The sequence below is a fragment of the Podarcis pityusensis genome (genome assembly GCF_964106645.2).
Source record: "Podarcis pityusensis genome assembly, chromosome: 12".
NCBI classification, from domain to species: domain Eukaryota; kingdom Metazoa; phylum Chordata; class Lepidosauria; order Squamata; family Lacertidae; genus Podarcis; species Podarcis pityusensis.
The window spans coordinates 19,963,307-19,980,855 of NC_138037.1; positions in this window are offsets into that span (position 1 = coordinate 19,963,307).

Here is a 17,549-nt window from a genome sequence, read left to right on the forward strand (position 1 = left end):
CTTTGTCTTCAAGAATCCCAGAACAGAATCCCAACCCAGATGTGTCACCTGAAGCTGTAACTATCATAGAATGGAGGCAGGAGCATTTGATCAAACAACACACATCCAATTCTTCGGCAACTGAAAAGGCTGCTTATTTGTTTCCAAGGACCATCAAACACTTATCTCTAAAGCTGTAAAACACAGCCTGGGCAATTGGGGGGGTGTTTTTGACGGTCAAAGAGCAAATTCCCACCCCACACTGAACTGAAGCAGTGTAGCAGGTTGCTTAGATTGCTAAAGGTGCTTGAAACTCAGCAGAGTTCTCCCTCCCACCCCTCTGGCTGAATATAGCTCCCAGTGTTGACTGCTGTAACCAATAACAAATATCCCTTGTTGTTTTCCAGGCCCAGGTTTTTTAAAGTCAGGCATTTGAGCAGGGCCAGCTAAGCAGCTAGCAACACCAAGTGCCTACAAGCACATTGGTTAATCCTCGACCCCTGTCCCCCCCCCATCCCGAGGGAGGCCTGTCACTCAGTCTGCGGCAGGTGCTCCAAGGCACCAGAATCTAGGCCAAGGCTGGCCAGAGAACAAAGTAAACCTGTCAGGAGCCATGATATAAATTGCCCCCCTGGGAAGTTTTAATACTAGATTCTAGCATAGATGGCCTACGCTGAGCTTAATCGCAGAGGAAAATATTTTTATATAAAAGGAATGGTGTTGGCAGCTGGCACAAGTCCTTTCTCACTTGGGCAGAGAGAGATTGGCCAGTCCACTAGTCTCATGGGGTGAAATTTGCAGTTGCACGGGGAAGGGACAAGGCCCACGCTGGCTTATGGAGCAAAAGGAAGGCCATGTTGACTTCTGGGTCTAATATCAAATAGGCTTTGCTGTTTGGCATCAACCAGTTATCCAGGGTGGAAGTCCAAGGTGCAACTAGTTGGAAAATATGTATTGCCTGAGTGGAGAAACCCTCTTTATCTCGACAGCCGCATTGCCTTCTAGGACGACCTTCCAGAAAACATATGGCAGTGGTGGGCAGAGCACCTTCAAGTGTCCCAATTTCCCCAGGACAGCCCGGAATTACAGAAGACTTCCTGATTTGATCCTAAAATGTCCTGTTTCCTCCCTCCAGCACCACCACCAAACCCTTGCAGTGGTGCTGCGCTCTTGCACGAGTCAGCTAGCTCCTGCAAGAGCACAGCACCAAAAGATGTGCATCTTGAATTTCATCAGATAAATGCTGGAGGGTATGCAAATGAAAATTTTGCCTTCATACAGTCTTGCTGGACCAGGCCAATGGCCCATCCAGTCCAGCACCCTGTTCTCACACTGGGTGACCAGATGTCTTTGGGAAGCCTGCAGGCTGCCACTTACTTCCATGTCTCTGCCTAGCTTCCAAGCAGGCAAGCAAGGACAAAAGGAGGATGCCTGTCCAAGCAAAAGAAGGATGAAAAGGCAATGAGGGGGTGTCAGCGGGAGAGAAAAGGTGTGGCTGAGGATGATGTGTAGCCTGAGGAGAATTGTGAGGGCGAAACTGAGAGGCCTGGAGGCCTGCTTTTGGCACCAGGGGCCTGAGGTTCCCAACCCTGCTCTCCATGAAGGGCTGTCCAGGCCAAGCCTGGCTGAAAGATGAAGAGCCATCACAAGGGAGAGCAGGAGCTTGAACACTGCCTAGCTCACAGCTTTCCCCACTATGGATCCTGAAAACTACAGGCCAGATAGCTTAATCTCTGTTCAGGGTAAATCGGCGGAAAGCATCATCAAATATAAAATTGCCAAGGATATAGAAGAACAAGTCTTGCTGCAGTGGAACTAGCATGGCTTCTGCAAGGGCAAGTCCTGTCTCACCAACCTATTCTTGAGAAGGTCAAGAAGCATATTCTCGGTACCATAGTTTAGCTATGCACTGTGTGAAGAAGTCATTTCTTTGATCTGTACTGCATCATCCAACATTCAGCTTCATTGTTCATAAGTTCTGGCGTTATGAGAGGAGAGAGACTCTCCTCCACCTGCTTTCTCCATGCCAAGCATACTTTTATGAACTTCTACTATGTCACCTCTTCCTCATCTTTTCTCTAAACTAAGAAAGTCCCCAAAGCTGCGACCATTCTTCATAGGGGAGTTGCTCCATGTCGTTCATGCCGTTGATCATTTGGGTTGTCCTTTTCTGAACCTTGGCTTAGCTGCTGCCCCTCTCTGAGCTAAGAGCAAAGCAGGGAAGTCACGTGGTGCCATTAAGGCATACTTTGGCTTATTGGGCCACGTGAATGAGACCGAGTGAAACAGAAACCAATTGGTGGCAGCACACTGCTCAGACTGAAGAGAAAATAGACTACCACCTGGACCTTAACAAAAGCAGCTTCCCCTTTCTCCTGGAGCAATGCAGTCTCTTTAAAGTGCAGCGCAAATACAAAGGCAAAAGGAGAATGGGAGGACAGGCTGAGGAAAACTTTGCAGGAGAGAGTCGCCACCAAGAAATCGAGCAGATTCCGCAATGTCTGAACAGAAGCAAATGGATTGGCCCGAGAGCCAGAGTGTAGCTCATGACAACACCTTCGCAAACATCTCAAACATTTGTTTCTCTCGTTGTAGCCTCACATGGCCCCAGCTAAGCACCAACACACACACAAGGTCTCTATTATTTAAGCAGAGCCATATGAGGGAATATTGGAACAACTGTGGGCTGGAGCCCAACCCTGGAATGAGAATGAAAAATGGCTTTGGAGCAGAGACGGAGACAGTGAGGAACGCAGGGCAGACTGGCAGGACTATCAGGCTGAGTTTTCAGGAGCTTTAAAATAAAATTTAAAAGATAGTGTGACCTCTGGGAGATGATTTTCTGCCAGAGCTAGTGGGAAAATTGTGAAAGCACATAGGCATGGGCATAGCAGGGGGGTTGGGGCAGGAAGGGGCAGCTAAATGAAGAAAAATCAATAAAAATACATAGCTAACTGAGGTTCTGCCCCCCACTGAAAAAAGGCCTGCTCTTCCAACAAAAATCCTGGCTTTGCCCATGCACCCATGTAGGATGGGATCACAGTTACCTGTAGTTTAAAATCTATTTTTTCAACAACAAAAAGACAATTGTATACCCTCTAGTACTTCACAGATGCTTGTAACCTGCCCAGCCCCTCATAGAAGCAATACTGTGGCCACATTTGCACCATACATTGAAAGCACTATGATGTCACTTTAACCAGTCCCCCAAAGAATCCTGGGAGCTGTAGTTTGTTAAGGGTGCTGAAAGCTAATAGGAGACTCCCTATTCCCCTCAGAGAGTTACCATTCTCAGAGTTCCCTGGGAAGAGGGATTGATTGTTGTACTACTCAGGATAATTGTAGCTCTGTGTGGAGAAGAGGGGATCTCCGAACTATTCTCAGCATCCTTAACAAACTACAGTTCCCAGAGTTCTTTATGCTGATTTCCCTCTATCTCTTTGATGTTTAGAATGGTAACTCTTAGGTTGCATCCAGTTTACAATCCACTTCACATTCTTTCTCTGGGTGTCAAGGCAAGAGGTCATCTTGGATCTCTCTTTTGCAAACAAAGGGGCAAGCATAGCCTCTTTGTTTCACCAATTAGATAACTGGCTAGGACTATATAGACAGAAGGCCTGGGAGAGCACAGTTGGTAGAGTATGAGACCCTTAATCTCAGGGTCGTGGGTTCAAACCTCATGTTGGGGGGGGGATTTTTGCATTGCAGGGGGTTGTACTTTGATTACCCTTCTGGTCCCTTTCAACTCTATGATACTAAGAATGGACTTCCTGTAAGAAACACAAGCTTTCTCATTTTACACCAAGTCTCTGTCTGAATACCTTTCAGCTAAAGGTGTCCTCCAAGCAAGGATTCACCTCACTAAAGGTAACTTCTTCTGGTGCACATAATAATCTCTATATGCTAACATACTCACCACCCTCTTGCAATGAGTGAGTGTACCCAAAGTGCCTGACATATACTGGCTTTTGTGGATGGTTGAAGCACATTGCATACTTAGGGGAATCAGACAAGATCTGGCTTTTTCAAAAACTCAACAGTATGGAATGCATTTGTATTATTTTTTTTGTTCTCTGTTAACATGTGCTTCCAATTTTCATTTCCAAGTGCACTTATGGAATATTTTGTTGTTCACAAATAACCATGTGACCTATTACTTTCTGCACGTTATGTCCAAACACATGTTCAACAAAGAGAGGAACAATGATTGGTAATGTTTCTCTCCCCCCCCCCCCCAACATCCAGATAAATAACAGCAAACAGCAACAAGCCATTATGCTGCCATTTGGTCTATATTCAAGCGGATGGAAACAATAAACTAGATCATTGAACCGGATTCATTTTTGCCAATGAGAGCTTCTTGGGATCAAGCCAGACTGGGAGTCATGCTTTCTCCTTGGGACTAATCCCAGGCTAGGACTAGGCTAGTGAAGAGATGCTTTATTTGGTGTCCATGCATTGGGCAGGACCACACATGGCTGACCTTCCTCTGCCCTCTAGACCACCTCATTCCCATTCCCACTCTTATCCCATCCTTCTTTAAACTGTTCTTTCTCTCTCCCCATCCTTTTTTTAAAATTTCCAATGAGCTAAATGTTTACTTGCCTTATCAGCATTGGCTTTTAGCAGCTCAGGGGATTGGGGAGGCCTGAGTGAGAAAAAATTCATACTTCTCAGTCCATTTTAAAATAGATGTCCAAAAAAGGACCGCTGGGCTCTTTGAAGCATCCAGTGTCACTGATAGGTTGCCCCTTGAACGTTTTGAATAGAAAACTCCCAGCCTGGGTGGGAAACAATCTATGCAACCCCAAGCCTCATTTTGCATGGCCCTTGGTGGCATCTGAAGCTGCCCTGTTCCTTCATTCCATGAGAATTCTCTCTTTCTCCTTCATTTTCTCCTTATTTTTTACTGGCTTTTAAAAGTGTTTCCCCCATTTTTGGAAGGGAACGCATTTTATTTTATAAAAATAAGTGTTTTTTTAACGCCCCCCCCCCCCGGTTTTATGGCTTGAAGTTGGTAAGCTTTTGTCCTATCTATCTATCCATCATCTATCTATCTATCTATCTATCTATCTATCTATCTATCTATCTATCTATCACTTTCTCTTGACTCTATTTTGATTCTATTACTATATGTACCAATTAATTCCCCCTGGGTCCAATAGCTTTCTTGTCCTTCTGTGGCTATGCCTTGTGGAAATCCAATCTTTACCACTGAACTGAAACTTGGTTAAGCAAAAACTCTCATTAAGCAAAATCTCTTCCACACATCTGATAAGATCCAATTTGGTGGGTAAGATCGGATTTTTGCAAGGCACAGCCACAGAACCAAAGGAAAAGCTTTTGGATCTGGGGGAGTTAATAAGTACACAATATGATCAAGAAAACAGGAAGAATTTTATCAGTTCATACCAGTGCTATTTTTCTAGAAAAAGAGGAGCCGGAACTCACCACGAACGCCTCTCTTGTTCTTTTATAATGGCAATGGCCCCCACCTGAGAGGTGCCAGAACTGAGTTCTGAAAAGTTCTGCTGTTTGGGTGGACGAGGCATGTGGTAGGCCTCCTTAAGGAGCTGGGATGAAGTGCTAGAATTACCATACTGCTAGGCTTCCATTCCTTTGGGTTTTCTATACCACTTTGCTTCTATGTATTCTCATCAATATCTGTTACTTATCTTGTACCTCTAAGTATGTTATATACTAAGTTGCAGTCTTGTGTATGGTACTCATAAACCACTACAGTCAAATTATAATAGGCTGGTTTTGCAGATATTCTTTCAGCTGATAAGAGCTGGGGAGGAGGGACACCCTGGTTTGAGGGTGAATACATGTGTGCGGTTCGTACCAATCTGGTGTTACTATTAGCTCCGGCAAACATCGGCAGAGAGAAGAAAATGTAAATCTCTTTAAGTAATTTTTAATGAAAAAAGATATCGAGTTACTCCGAGTGCTATCATTTCTGGGTGGCTGGTTTTTAACTTTGGCAACCAGTACTTAAAGGGAAATTTTACAGCCTTAATGCTCTCCAGATGTGCACCTAGTCCTAGATGAAAGTTTTAGCATTGGTTACTGGGCATATATGTCAGCGATGGACTTTGCAATACCCCATTGGATACACAATTGTTGTAAGTCACAGGAGAGATCTTTCAGGGGGCAGAAACAACAAGCCCTTAAAGCAAAGGTCATTCATTGGGTATTCTGTCTCATGTCATTTATTTAATAATCATTACAGGGCATGAGCATTATTTTTTTTTTAGCATGTAGGAATTGACTTCAAGATACATGGGCAACAACAACAAGAAGAAGAGTTTGGATTTGATATCCCGCCTTTCACTCCCCTTCAGGAGTCTCAAAGCGGCTAACATTCTCCTTTCCCTTCCTCCCCCACAACAAACACTCTGTGAGGTGAGTGAGGCTGAGAGACTTCAGAGAAGTGTGACTGGCCCAAGGTCACCCAGTAGCTGCATGTGGAGGAGCGGAGATGCAAACCCGGTTCCCCAGATTACGAGACTACCATTCTTAACCACTACACCACACAGAGCTTCTCCTCAATGGAGACTGCTTGCTAACAGCAAATTTAGATTCTTCCCCCACATGACTTCTTCTTTTTGTTTTGTTTTAAATGCTGCTATTGCTCCCTGGGGAATGACGGGACATATAGCAACTTTTACATGGCCAGTGAACAATTAGTTGGCTCAGAAAACAAACTGGGACAAATGTAGACAGGTAAAAAGAATGAAGTCTTGTTGAGATACCCAAAGCAAATGCAGCAGTCTTGGCCATAAGACTTATTGAGATGTTGCCATCAATGGTCAGGATACTTAAAAAAAAAACTAAGCTGGGTTAACTTTAAAGGTTCACTGTAAATGCAGGTCATCACCTTTGAAAATAAGAGATATCCATGCTAATGGTCTTTTTTTATTTTTAAAGACTTGTTATGATTTCTATTACACCCAAAGTCTGGAATGTATTAGTGGACTCTGAGCTGAACCGCTGGGCTGATGCTGGGTCTGCTCAGTTGTCTTAGTCAATCCTTTTTCTCTCAGCCTCAGCTTCCTTTGGGCAGGATACAGACAACAACAGTGACCTTCCTTACAGGGCAATTGTATGGCAAAATAAGATACTATATGTGAAGCACTTTGGATATCTGAAATGCCAAACTTTTATAGGCCAGTACCCAAAATGCCAAACTTTTATAGGCCAAGTTGCTGCTAGAATCAGAGAATTGGTGTCAATTTTGATCCATTGCTGACATAGAATCATAGAACGGCAGAGTTGGAAGGGATCCAGAGGATCATCTAGTCCAACCCCTGCATTGCAGGGATCCTGTATTGCAGGAGGTTAGACTACATGTTAGCTGTTGCATTATTTTTGTTATTTACATTTATTCATTGCTCCACATAATAAAATGTCCTGAAGTGACTTAAAGCTATAAAATACAAAAACAACTTGTCAGTATTTTCTTTTAATACAAATACACCCACCAGTAATTTAACTAGTGGAGCCTGTTCCATTCAGACAAGTGGAATATCACCCCACCAACCTTCAGTCCTGCCCTCAGTCAGCCCCCATCTACCTGACTTCAGACCAGGGGGTGGCTCTGCATGTCAGCCTCCTCCTCTTCCTCCTGGTTAAGTCTCTGTGCTACCTTTGTAGGATTCAGCAGGGAGGAGGGCAGAAGGAGTACCAGAACTACCAGAAATAGTTGGATTCACCTGTTACTGGCTCTGCCTGCTATTGGCTCTGGCTACAAGTCAGCATCCTTGCCTTCTGCCCAACTGACCCCAATGGGCATCCACCTCTACTGAGTTTAACACCAACAAACTGATGGTTAAGCCTAACCCCTGATAGCACAGAGAGGCAGCCAGCAGATGCTCTAGCTGTAAATGAGAGGGAAGCTGCCAGTGTGAATCCTTTGATCTGGATACTTTTGTAAAGTCTTAAAATGCTCTTGGGGGCATATCAAAGAATCAGAGTTGGAAGAGACCCTGAGAGTCATCTAGTCCAAACCCCTGCAATACAGGAATCCTGCAAACAGCCATCCCTGGATGGGCTCGAACCACCAACTTTCTGGTTAAGAGCTAGGCGCATCGACCCATTGTGCCACTGGGGGATCCTTGGTACCTCTTCTTTTTTCCAGCACCTTGATGGTAAAGCACTTCCAAAGATTTAGCATCTTTGGCTATAGCAATAAAAATTGGCCTGCATTGAAGTAAGCAGTGAGTAGGACAGTTTTTAAAGTGTTAAGTGAGAAGCCAACAGCACAATAACGTTGCTTACCTCTAAAACCCTGTGTCGCTGTACTTAGTAAAAACAACCCTGCTGCAGTATTAAGGAAATGAAACATCGCTGTCCACAAGCTGCCTTCATTCAACTAAGTACTTCAGTCATTTTCCTCCCTGCTCTTTTAAAAATTACAATTTATATTGGCATCTGATATGTTTTCCTAAGTTATTTCCATCCAAAGCTTGGACTGAATTATACATGATGGTAAATGTTTAGATTTGGGGTGGAGTGAAATGAGGTTTAACTTATTGGGTCTTCCATTTATAAGCCTGTTGGCAATGCATTGATTCGACTGAACACAGAATGTAATTTGACCTAAACACTCAATTCTTATGTTTCTGATTCAGATGCCAACTCAAACCCTACAGCTATTTTCAAACCAGAGAGCAACATGAATGATTTAACAAAACGCAGCATCTCCCCTGGAGACTGAAACACCAGAATGAAAATTGGTACACATATTCACAGCACAATTCTATGTTCTGAGTATGAATTTAGATGCTGCGCGGGAAGCTGCCTTCAGTCCATAACATCCAGTACAGTGGTACCTCGGGTTACATATGCTTCAGGTTACAGACGCTTCAGGTTACAAACTCTGCTAACCCAGAAATAGTACCTCGGGTTAAGAACTTTGCTTCAGGATGAGAACAGAAATTGCACACAGCAGCAGGAGACCCCATTAGCCAAAGTGGTACCTCAGGTTAAGAACAGTTTCAGGTTAAGAACGGACCTCCAGAACGAACTAAGTTCTTAACCCGAGGTACCACTGTATTGAACATCTACTTCAGCTGGAAGCAGCTCTGTGACTGAGCTCATTCACATCATCTGCTACTAACCTAACCCTTTTAACTGAAGAGATGAGGGACTGAATCCTGTGTGGGGTGGGTGGATGTATGTATGGAGGAACAACAGCAAGATCACACATTCTGGTCACACCTTGACTTCCATGTGCCCATGTGGCCCTTTGCATGGAACCCACATGTACAAGGTATCCATGAGTAGATTCTATGGGAAAGAGGAGCCAGGGCCAAGAAGCTACACATCCACAGGTACCACCAGGGCAGCAGACACTGAGTTAGCAGACAGATCTCCTGCCCTGGTCTTCTACATTCGGGTGAGATGGATTATGCAGTGTATTTGTCAGTTTCAGTTACAGGAATTATGTAAATACGTGAATCTATAATTAAAATTAGCATATGCAAATGTCATGCAAACCCATGTCTTCTGTTTTTTGCTGGTGTATAAAAAGGACCCCATCCCTTGGTCCCTGCTTGGGTTGGGGACTCTGGGATACAGTAATATAATTGGAGAAGGAACTAAGCAATCTCCAGTGCAAGACTAATTTCCTCTGAAACTGAGTAATAAGGTGAGATAGTGACTTTCATGTGACTGCTTTTGTACATAATTACAGTACTAAAAAGATATGCCTCGGTCAAGTTCCACAACTGTTTTTCTGAGTTGTGCGCTCATTTTACTAAGACGCTGTATTAACTCTCGATACTTATGGTCTTACGTTTTCATCTATTCCTGATCCTTTTTGGATCCTCATAAGCTCATATGTTGATTAGTTTTCCTAGAAATTCCTTTCCTTTCCTTAAACAGAACAATAAACTCTACCTCCCTTAGTTTTAAATGCTTGCTAAACAGAAAACCATGTGAGGGTGTTTTTGAAAGATTTCCTGCTCTCCTAGCATTTTTTAAAAATGCCTCATCACAAGCAAAAATATTTGGCTCTGAAGTGAGACCTGAGGTCTAAGCACATACACTGTTTGGAAGTTCATGTATTGAGGGATCTTGGCTTTGGACGTCATTGTCTGATGGTGGGATCTAACCTAGAGGACTATCCAGAATTATGTGTGTCCAGGTCCCCAGAGCTTCTTTGAGCAGAGGAAGGAAAATATGACACTGATTTATGTAATTGGACCTTGGCATCCTGCAATTGCAACAGAGCCAACATTCTTTCTCCTGTGCTGCAGGTCTTGTTCTTCACATACATGCCCATCTATGGCCTAGGCCTTGACATGAGGTCAAGTCCCACCTCCCTTCTTACCGAGATTAATAATAATAATAATAATAATAATAATAATAATAATTTCTTATTTATGCCCCACCCATCTGGCTGGACTTCCCCAGCCACTCTGGGCGGCTTCCAACAAAATACTAAAATACCGTAATACATCAAACATTAAAAGCTTCCCTAAACAGAGCTGCCTTCAGAGGTCTTCTAAAAGTCAGATAGTTGTTGACATCTGGTGGGAGGGAGTTCCACAGGGCAGGCACCACTACCGAGAAGGCCCTGTGCCTGGTTCCCTGTAACTTCACTTCTTGAAGTAAGGGAACCGCCAGAAGGCCCTCGGCACTGGACCTCAGTGTCCGGGTAGAACGATGGGGGTGGAGACGCTCCTTCAGATATACTGGACCGAGGCTGTTTAGGGCTTTAAAGGTCAGCACCAACACATGATGAGAAGAGCTTGGATCCAGGCACTGTGCTGAGGGTATTGCTTCGGCTGTGCATGATTCAGCTATCAATTTCCCTGGACAAACTACATTTTCTAGTATCTCTTCCTAATAAAAATGCCTTTGGCAGAAGCAGAGTTGCAAGTTCATCTGATGGGGAGAGCCAGGACAGACAGGCCAGTGAGGAGGACTAGCAGGTTCATCCTCCCTTGCATGCCACTGCATCAGATGAGGGGCAGGGGAAATATTGTCCAAACTGACCATAATTAAATCTCAGGAGAACACTGCATGCAAACACATCCACACATGTGGACACAAAACGTTATCACAGTGCTTCCCTTCCATAGTAAAGGATGCCAAGCGCATCTGAGGTGCAGCTAAGTACATCCAAATCCATTGTGAGATTAAATGTCCTTTGAAACATGTTAAGTGGTTTGCTGCTGCTATTTGGTTAAGGAAATTGGTTATGGTAGACTTAACATACACCAGGCCTTTGAGCAATCACGAGGGGTTCCTTGATGTCAGAATCAGTCTGTTATAAGAACTCTGTTTTCATTTGTGAATTGTTGGAGGGTATGTTGCTGACTTAGCCAAGAGCTCTGCTTTGGTCGGAGGAGTTGAAACTTGCAGGTTTAGGAGCCCTAGAGCCAGTGCACCAACTGGACTCTTGCACCTCAACCCCAACTGGGCTAGGCGAGCTGGGTAGCACCGCCAGAGACCTCCTTCTCACAGGAAACGGTCACAGTGCTGTGGACTCACAGCTCAGAGCTGAGAGCACCGGATTCACTGTCTCAATAATACAGTCGTTGCGCAGCAGAGTTTTGCAGAGTCTTGCAGAGTATAAACCACTCGGAGAGCAGCTCTGTAGAATATCTTCCTTTTATTCTATAACTACAACTATGATACAAAACTATATACAGAGCTGAATATTCTAAGCATAAATCAATGCTACACTGAGAGTCTGCAGCTGCTCTTAGCAGCAATCTTATCTCTAGGATCTCCAACACTCTCACTCTCTCCGATACACTGACTGACTGACTCTCTCTCACACACACACACAGATATGTTGCTGGGCAGAATAAGTAGATAGGCAGGACACGCCTCCTTCTCTCTGGAGAGTCAGCAGAGACCATCAGGAGATGATCAGGAGATTCTTGTGTATGGGAGGGGTGAAATCTCCTCATCCTCCTGAGACCCTCTCTGCAAATTGCTGGAGCAGACCAGCCCATTTCTACATAGATGCAAGTGTCAGAAGTCCATTATTTTTAACAGCTTGTGTTACAATATAAAAGCTGATTTATTGTCAGAGCAGTTTCCCAACGTCTTAAAGGAAATCATCAGGGATTGCTTGTTTTTTTTTGGTTACCGCTACATAAATAACCTCATGGGCGGATGGATATTTGTGTTCATTTACTTAAACATTACTATTTGTTATATTAAACTGTCTTAACATGCAGTCACGCAAAGAAGAGGGTGACTCGGTGTGTTGAGCAGCGCCTGCCCTGAAGGCACTGAACAATCTATAACATAACCAAAACACCAAAGAACAATCAAACCCCCAGTGCGATTATAGAGTTACTATCAAAATAGAACCAGCTTGAACACAGAAAGGGAGGAGTACCGGTATTTATAACAGTTTACATTTGCCCAGAATGGGATAGTAGTCTCTCCTGGATTCCATGTTTATGCAGAAAGGGAGGCCTTTGGACATCTTGTTCCTGGTGGGTGATTCCAAAGCTTATATCCTAATTAAAATTAATCAAAGCATTGTGACTTTATGGAAGCCCCTCAATAAGTAGATATACACTTCAGGGCATCACTTGCCTCAGTACAAATTTTGAATCCAGCCAAAAAAATGCTGGACTGGCTCAGTAGAGACGTATGAGATGAAGGTCTTGTAAAACTCTTGAAACCTTCCCTGCATCTTTCTAGTTGATGAAAAGTTACATTGATTAATCTTAACAATTCATCAATTAAAACACTGTAGTCATACTGGAAGAAAAGCAATGACAAACCTAGACAGCATCTTAAAAAGTAGAGACATCACCTTGCCAACAAAGGTCTGTATAGTTAAAGCTATGGTTTTCCCAGTAGTGATGTATGGAAGTGAGAGCTGGACCATAAAGAAGGCTGATCGCCAAAGAATTGATGCTTTTGAATTATGGTGCTGGAGGAGACTCTTGAGAGTCCCATGGGCTGCAAGAAGATCAAACCTATCCATTCTGAAGGAAATCAGCCCTGAGTGCTCATGGGAAGGACAGATCTTGAAGCTGAGGCTCCAATACTTTGGCCACCTCATGAGAAGAGAAGACTCCCTGGAAAAGACCCTGATGTTGGGAAGGATTGAGGGCACAATGAGAAGGGGACGCCAGAGGACGAGATGGTTGGACAGTGTTCTTGAAGCTACCAGCATGAGTTTGACCAAACTGCGGGAGGCAGTGGAAGACAGGAGTGCCTGGTGTGCTCTGGTCCATGGGGTCACGAAGAGTCGGACACGACATAACGACTAAACAACAAGTCATACTGCAAAGCCCATGATGCTGTGAGCTACCAAGCAAATCACATGTCCAAGAAGACTTAACGTATATGGAAACTTGAATTAGAGTGAATATTTCAAAGGAGAGCATCCCACAAGTTACTAGCCGAACCTTGATTTGGCCAACAGATTTTCTTTGGAAATCTGGTGCCAGCATGGAAATGGAGTGCCTCCAGGAGAAATTAACACATCCTTAGTCTGGAACTTTTAATCACTCCCAATGAATCCAATCTTTCGCTGATGGTAACAGGGCACAATCTGGGTGCTGACATTTAATGTTTGTCAACATCTTATTTTGTTGTCGTTGGCTGCCTAAGGCAGAAACCAGAGGACATTTGGAAACAAGTGATGTGGAATTGCATTGCTGGTGACCTTTTGGATCCTCTGCTGGGCCGTGAGATAGAGAAACTATTAGCAGCACACTCTAAGCAGAATGTCCACCTCAGCCATGAAAGGTCTGCAGTGTATTAGTCTGACCTTCTCATCTGATGATGGAAAGGGCTCAGGTCAAGTTCTCAAGAAATAAAGGACTAGATCAAACATAGTCAGCTTCGTTGAGGTCATGATACTGGCAACACACTCCTGCTTACTCAGAAGACTTTTCTAATTAAGGCCATAAAATGTAACAAGGGATACTGGAAGTCATCCAGTCAGTCAGTTTGTTGTTTGTAGCCAAAGGCTATTGCATTGAAAGGGCTGTTAAAGATGGACTTTATACATTTCAGATTGACATACTAATTCAAGGGTCTACCTGGGCTAAATTTCCTTTGCTAAGTGGTGTATGTTGTTTTATGTAAGAAGAGCAAACATCTCAAGCAAGGTAGCAAGCCAGCCATTTCTACAGTCTCTGATAAAGGCTATCTTGCAGGTATATTTAATAAATCCCATTGGTTCCATGCTGAAATCAATGGGCAGTATCCAATTAAGTCACATTCATAGGAGGCCCATTGAAATGGATGGACTTAGCCATGACTGGGATGGACTTAGCCATGACTAGGGAATTAGGGGAGGGGTAGTATCTCTGGTGGTTGGAGCATGCGGGTGGTGCTGTGGTCTAAACCACTGAGCCTCTTGGGCTTGCTGATCAGAAGGTTGGTGGTTCAAATCCCTACAACAGGGTGAGCTCCCGTTGCTCTGTCCCAGCTCCTGCCTACTTGGCAGTAAGCACACCAGTGCAAGTAGATAAATAGGTACTGCTGCAGCAGGAAGGTAAATGGCATTTCCATGCGCTCTGATTTCTGTCACGGTGTTCCGTTGTGCCAGAAGCAGTTTAGTCATGTTGGCCACATGACCTGAAAAGCTGTCTGTGGACAAATGCCAGCTCCCTCAGCCTGAAAGCGAAATAAGCACCACACCTGGGGCTCATTGACCTGGGAAGGTAGCCCATCTGGCAAAAGGAAAACTCTGATCCCAAACCTCTGCTGCCTTGCAGGATATCTTCAGGAGAAGAAAAGGTTAAGGAGTAAACCCTATGTAAATCAGGAGTGGAGTCCCCAAGATGACTGGATGGTGTCTTGCACACCTCCTTCTGGAAACTCCTGCAGCCAAGCTGGTGCCAAACATATTGCTCTGTTTTCCTTTGGACCACATCAGCAAGGCTGAGAGGAGGCTCTTGTCATCTGGGCAGCCCAGGACCTCCAACACACTGCCCAAGCTTGTGCCCCACGGAGGTCACGTCAGAGCTGCTAATGCAGCAGCTTGCTTCCAAACCCCAGAGGCACACTCCATTGTCTCATGAGACAGACGGATGCCAACAACAGTCATGACTAACTTCCTTGCTTTCAACTGGTCTAATGCAAATAGGATTTAATCAGGTGCTTCCAATGGTGCTAAGTTAAAAGTATTTAACTTTGGTTAGATTATACTAATTACCTTGCCCTAGCCAAAAAACTACAGCTGGCAGGTAAACGCTAGCACAAGGTACGGATTTGCTACACAGCAGCAGCAGCAGCAGCAAGGTGAATCTTGACACAAGCGAGCCAAATCTTTTTGGGAAGAGCTGGCAGCCCATAGGTTTGCATTCAAAGGGTCACAGTTTTTACCACATGCATCTCTGAACAGGGCTGGAAAAGGTACTGGCTGCATCTGAAAGCCTGGATAACTTATCAGGCAGTCTAAGCCAGGGGTAGTCAATATGGTGTCCTCGATGCTGTGGAATCTAACTTCCACCACAGTCACCCTGGTGTAAACAGTGCTGAGCCAGATGGACACATGGCATGATTTGGGTCAGGGGTTGGTAATTTTTTTTAGCCACGGGCTAGTCTACTGTCTCTTAGACCTTGTGGCAGGCTGGAGAAGCACACTGGGGGGGGGGGGCTGGAAGAAGAGGTGAGTAATCCTCCTTCCCAGCCCCCAGCCCCAGTGCTTACCTTCCCAGGGGCTGCTGCTTCTTGTGGGTAGGCAGAGGGAGCTCGTTCGCTCCGCTCTGTGGCCCACAGGAACACCAGGGTAGTGGTGGGGTTGAAGGGAAGATGAGGAGCACAAAAGGGCTGGCTCTAGAGAGGGGCTGCTTAAAATGGTGCTTAGCCAGCTCAGCCCAGCCCCCTTCCTCCTCTAGGCAGGGCGGGGAGAAGCCAGGAGGAGGGAGGGAGGAGGTGCCGCCATGGTGGGAGGGGGAATGGAATGGTGCAGCAAAAAAAATGGCACAGCCCAAATAAACAGAATCTCCACACCAATCCACGGACAGTCCGCAGGCCAGATCCTGAAGGCAATTAGGCCTGATCCAGCCCCCGGGCCTTAGTTTGCTGACCCCTGATTTGGTTCAAGGCAACTTCCTATGTATGCAGGAGGAGAAGACAGGCAGAGTGGTTTTGGAGTCAGTCATACTGCTGAGGAAAAGTTTCAGTCCCGCCTCCCCCTCTGGGTTTCACATGATAAAAGAAGGGTACGTGCATTCATTTCTACATCTGTTCAGCTTCACATCAGGTGCTTGGGGGTTTTCTTCATCTTTAAAGAAGCCAAGATTAAGCCTCAGGGCAAAGCAAAGTTTAGTTCCGAATTTGCTAAAATAAGAAAAAAAGGAAAAGAAAGCAGAGAAGTGCAAATGGGCCAAGACTCGGGGGAGACTTATGTTAATTGAACCACACACAACTGTGGCTCTGCATTCTTTTATATTTTCTCACACAGCCCTGCAAAACCAGCGAGGAAATCCTGACCAAACCAGCGGGGTGTTGCAAGTGCACTGCTGTTTTCAGTGGTCTGTACTTATCAGCCTCGCCAGGGATGCAAATTCCGTATTTGCAGCAAAACCAAGGGCCAAAAGTATACATGACTTTAAATGTGCCTTTGCACTGAACCAGGAGTCACAGGTCCTAGAATGGCTAATTAAACAGTCAGTCTGTGAGCACTTAGCCCTAGTTATGGTGTTTCCACCAGTCCCTTTGACATATTCATCCGGTGTGAAATGACCGGCAAAATCTTTTTATTTCTGTTTCATTGTACCCTCTGAAATTTAATTTCACCCAATCTACCGAAGGAAGCACTAAATACACAGCGAGCTGCCCTTTCTTCTTTCCCATCTCTGCTTCTGCCCACCTGCTGCAAAATCTCATGGCCCTCCTCCTGAGCCAGATAAAAAACAAGGCAAGGGGAAGAGAGAAAGTGACAGGCTGAGACAGAGGGGCCACTTAAATGGAGATTAAGAAGAATAACAGACAATCATGAACATCTGCTTCTGCCATTATCCCATTATGGGAATAATTACAACATGGGGCTTCTACTGCAGGAAGAACAATTCAAGGTAATACACTTTCCACTAACATTTGCTAAAGAAAAGACAAGGGTTTTCAGGGCCTGAACTCATTCTGTGCAGACTGTTTCAAATCTGCCTGGTCTCTAAGCGTGTTGATCAGATCTTTTACAATAACCAGTTGCAACATCCAAGGCTGGCACGATGCTGCAATTCTGTGCAAACTTGCTTTCAGCCCTTATGCACAAACCTGATCATTTCCCCCATTCCGTACCAATCTCTGTGATTTGGAGGAAGGAGCAGGTGTCCCTCAGGTGTCAAAGTTAAGATATTGAAGAGAGCAATCTGCAAGGAAGTCTCTTGACAATCATTGCTGAAAACAGAGGTGAAACACAAAGGTAAAGAGGTGAAGGCAAGACCTTGCATCTGCGTTCATCAATGAGCTTAGAAGTTCTGGGTTTTGTATTTTATGAAAGAGGTGTCAGAAAATCTACTTTCATCATGTCTGACTCAGAACTTTTGAACAGATTGTTATGATGCCATGCGTTTTCCAGATAGGCAGCAGCTCTATGTTTAAGGGTGCCAACTTGAATAAAACATTTG